A 4,520-nucleotide genomic window follows, 5' to 3' on the forward strand; every position below is an offset into this window, starting at 1 on the left:
ACTTCCTAACTGACTTAGGACAGTTTGTCATTCTTTCTTGGCCCCCGTTCCATCACTGATAAAATGAGAAGGCTGCTTGAGGGTCTAATCACATGAGGCCCTTGAAGGTTTGGGTCTTCTAGTATCATTGTTATTTATGTCTGGGCAGATATGATGGGCTGAACTGAGCAACTGTGGACAATGATGGACAAAAAAGGAGCATAAAGAGCAACTATTTCTATTATTACTTATTACAGGTGGTAAAATAATGCCTCTTCTGGTCCTGACCATAAAATGTATGCCTAATTTGATAGAATAGCCCATGGTGTTTACTTTAAGAGGTACTATGGACTGAATATTTGTGTCCCCACCCCCAAGTTTGTGAGCAGAAGCCCTAACCCCCAGTGGGATGGTATGTGGAGGTGGGACTTTTGGGCACTACTCAGGTCCTGAGGGTGGAGCTTTTGTGAATGGGATCGTTGTCCTTCTAAGAAGAGACACCAAAGAACTGATCTCTCTGTCTTCACTGCATGAGGACATGGAAGACAGTGGCCATGTACAAGCAAGGAAGAGAACCATCACCAAGAAACCAAGAAACTGTGCTAGCTCCCTAATATCAGACTTCTCAGCTTCCAGACTATCATATTATTACAATAAAAATAAACATCTATTGTTTAAGCCATGGCATATACCCTGTGGTATTTTGTTAAAGCAGCCCAAATGATGACTACAAGAGGTCAACAGTTACTCTCTCTATTTCTGCAAAGCACCAAATTTTGCAAAGCATCAATAACATGTTTTTCTTCCCATTAGCCCAGCCATTGAACCCCTACCTAGGAACTCAGGGCTCCAGGTAAATAAGGTCCACAGGGTTTACTGATGCGAGCAAGTGTTTTCTGTTCACCTCTTCTGAGAACTACGTAAATCTTTCAGTGGCAGGTTTTCTCATGAGGTTCTATCAATTATTTTTCTTTCTTTTATCCTCACAATTAGGCAAGCGACTGGCTCCTTAGAACTGCAAAGTGATGCAGACCTCTTGCTTCCTCTGAGATGGGTCTCAGGACACCTTGGGTCCTGCAAAGTTGACTGAGCTTTACTTCTGCAGTCTTTGGTCCCTAGCCATTGGAGAGCTTTCTCTATCGGCTTCTTTACACATTCTTCTCAGTTTGGTTTATGTTTATTTGAACTTCCCTTGTCTTTGTTTACACATTTGACACATTGCCTTCCTCAAACTTCAAATCATCGAGTGTTTCCTCACTTTTGCAAGCTGCCTCCCTCACGGTTTCCTGCAGACACCGATACTCACTTTCTGGATCTCTTTGGAGCTGAAATTTCGAGTGAATTATGCTTGACATTTAACATATGCACACAGTGAATATTCAGACTTCAAAGAATGCCAAGAAGCAGACTCCTCTGCCTTCTATTGTTTAAACAGGCACAAACTCCACATTTTCTTTGCTTTTTAGTGTCAACTGCCTTCCTCCCTGAGTCACGGAATGAGCTCTTCTTTGCTGGGGGCAAAGCAATGCTTACTGGCCCATTGATGTGAATAAATCGGAATTCAATCATAGCATAGTCTTTGTCCTTCAGGAGCCCAGAAGCTAAATTCAGAATATAAAGGCTAGAGGTAATGAGATTGAGCCTCTTCATACTTTTTTAGGACGAAAGTGAAGTATGAGTTCATAAATACCAGCACCATTTGAGAAGGGGCTGGCCAAATTTAAAGAAAGTCCCTCAGGGAAACCAAAAGGTGCACTTAGCAAGAGAGCAGAGGATGGGGAGGAGAAGAGACTGACCATTCCCCAGGGAGAGTAGAAAAGAGAGTTTTTATCCTTCCTCACAACCAACAAGTACTGAGTGAAGGAAACCAAGAGTTCAAAGTGAGTGGATGGGCTTCACCAAGAGAGCCTGAAGGAAACTTGAGATGAACTTCCTCTTGACTCTAGGCACCTGACCTCCCTTCCCTGAGAACATTTACTTTAGAAAACTTGTAATTGCCAACATTTCCTCTGTCCCTTTAAAATGTTGATGGATCTTCCCAGGGCCTTTTGCCTGTTTTGCAACCCAGGAATTTCTTTCTCAAGGACCTGGGGGTGATCCCTTTGAAAAGTAATCATTAAGAAAGAGAAGCCTCTGTCTCCCAAATGTCTCCCAATCTCTGTGGGAGGTGAGAAGCCCAAGGTTAGTAAGTGCCACTGAGCCAAAGTGGATGGACTACTCACCTCCCCAGTGTCCTTTAGTACCTTCCCACTAGCTCACCGCAGCACTTAACAATCCTCCCATTTGCCCGGTTACAGAGGAGCTGAGTTGAGTTCCACAGCCAGGTCTTTGTAGGGTGCAGGGGCTGGTACTGAAATGTCTACAGTTCAGATTAATAACTAAGATGCAGGGAGATTGAATAAGGGTTTTGTGATCTCCAGGAAGCAGATGAGAATATAAAATAATTAAAAGCCATAAAAGATATCTGAAAGTGAGCCAGACAGCCTTGGTGTCTCAGAGCTGTTAACGTGATTACTCCTTTAAGCTGATGTGCTCAGAGCCGGTGATTGCCACCTCTGGGCTCAGGCATCGCTGGCGCGTGAGCAGTGCAGTCACTGACATCCAGGAAGTCTAATCAACAGCTAGCAAGGGTCTCGATGACAGATGGCGACCTGGAAGAACCAGCTGCATGATTCCTTGTGACTAATAAATGCAGTTGTGAGCAAGGGGCCCTCATACCCCTTCCGTTCTGCACTTCCAGCCCAGGTTCAGAGAGGCCCATGGAGGTAGCATCATATCTCTCATGAGGTTTTCCCAGGGTAGCCAGCTGCAATGGAGAGCCACCACTTTCTTGTCATCAGGCCACACATAGGTGTAGCCCAATGGTGTGGGATGAAAACAGTCAGGAGGAGAGGACAAGGGAGGAGGAAGGGGAAGAGGGGGAAAGCAGGTTCCAGGAAAGGTGGGTCTTTAACCCAAGGGCAAGAAGGATACTTGGTATGCACCAGATCCACCCAAATACTTACAGAGAAGGAAAGTGAGGAAGACAGGGGAGAGAGAAGGAGGAAAGGAGCGAGGGAAAGAAGGACAAAAGGAATCAGACACTATTCTAATCAGAGAATTCAGCACAGCTGGGGATCACACTCTGTATTTTTTGAAAGGCTTTTGAACAGATTATGATGCACACACTACAAGTGTGCTGTCAGTTTTTCTGGCATCTATGCCACTTTATTCCAAGAGGTGGGAATGGATGGCTGTGTTTACACGAGTTTCTACTACAAACGTCATCACCTTTGCTTTCTCTTATCATGTTCAATTCTTTATCTTTAAAGCTTAAAAATTGTTCCTTCTTGATGCTAAAGATATAAGACTGGTCTTTCTGCTGAATTGATTTTGACAGTTCAGCCCAGGGTAAATTCCAAAGCGTAAACAAGAGCGTATATGGAAATACTCATAACGTCAAGAATATACTAGATAACATTGCCAGTGCAAGCACTGAGCATCTGAATAAACATGAGCCTTGACTATCATTCTGAGACCTCTGCAGGAATTACTTAGATTTTGCTACTTGACTGGACACCAGAGCAATGATACACAATGAGATAGGAGTTCACGGGCCTGAAGGCATCCTTCTCTAGTGCGTGGTTCTAGAATTCAGGATGATTCCAAAGGCCTGAGAATGGGTTTACATGATACTCATGAAGCAGATCAGGACATTCCCCAGGGAACATCAGTCAGTGTGACATTTCAGAGTCAGTGGACAATTACATTCTGCACAGAGGTATGCTGGTATGAGCCCAGAATCTGATCAGTCTTGCCACGGATAGCAAAGTGTTGGTTCATGAACCAAAGACACCTAGTTACAACCCTGCTGCTCCAGCAAAGCTGTAGCTTATCCAAAGGATTACAAAGCCATCCGAGCATGTGTTACCCCCTAGAATGGGCCTGACAGCAACATCAAAGGTTAAAACTGATGGGAAGGATGTTGGATTTTAGTGCATTGAGGGAATATTGCTTTAAAAAAAATGACATCCACAGAGGAGTAGAGATGCTTTTTGGGTAGTGCTCAATCTGGAAGTCATTTCCCTCAGGCAAACCCAGTGGTGACCCATATAATTCTACTCACTCTAACTCTGTACAACAGAGAGAGCACAGGGCAAGGGGGCACAGACAAGAGGACATTAAAAGCTGATGGGGGGAGAGGAGGGAAAGCCTTCAGCATTTCAACTTCATGCAACAGTAGTGAAGCCTCCAGACTTGATATGGAGCAATTGCAGATCTTGAAATGGAAACTTTCTCTGTAATTAGCAATAAAGAAATAAGGTCTAGAATGCAAAAGAATGTGGGGACATAGAATGGCACAGATAATCATAGGATTGGTGGATCATACAGAAACAAAATAAGAAACAAAAGTGGAACTCCTGGGAACCAGCACGACATTCCCGTATTCTGATTTTTTTGTTGTTATTAAAACATCCAAGTTATGAGAACCCCAAGGATAAATCCAAAAACGTGAAAGGCAGTAGAGATGAGTAAATGCTAAACAATTCTATTTCTATGAA

The sequence above is a fragment of the Nyctereutes procyonoides genome, unplaced genomic scaffold (genome assembly GCF_905146905.1).
Source record: "Nyctereutes procyonoides isolate TBG_1078 unplaced genomic scaffold, NYPRO_anot_genome, whole genome shotgun sequence".
In the NCBI taxonomy this organism is placed as follows: Eukaryota; Metazoa; Chordata; class Mammalia; order Carnivora; family Canidae; genus Nyctereutes; species Nyctereutes procyonoides.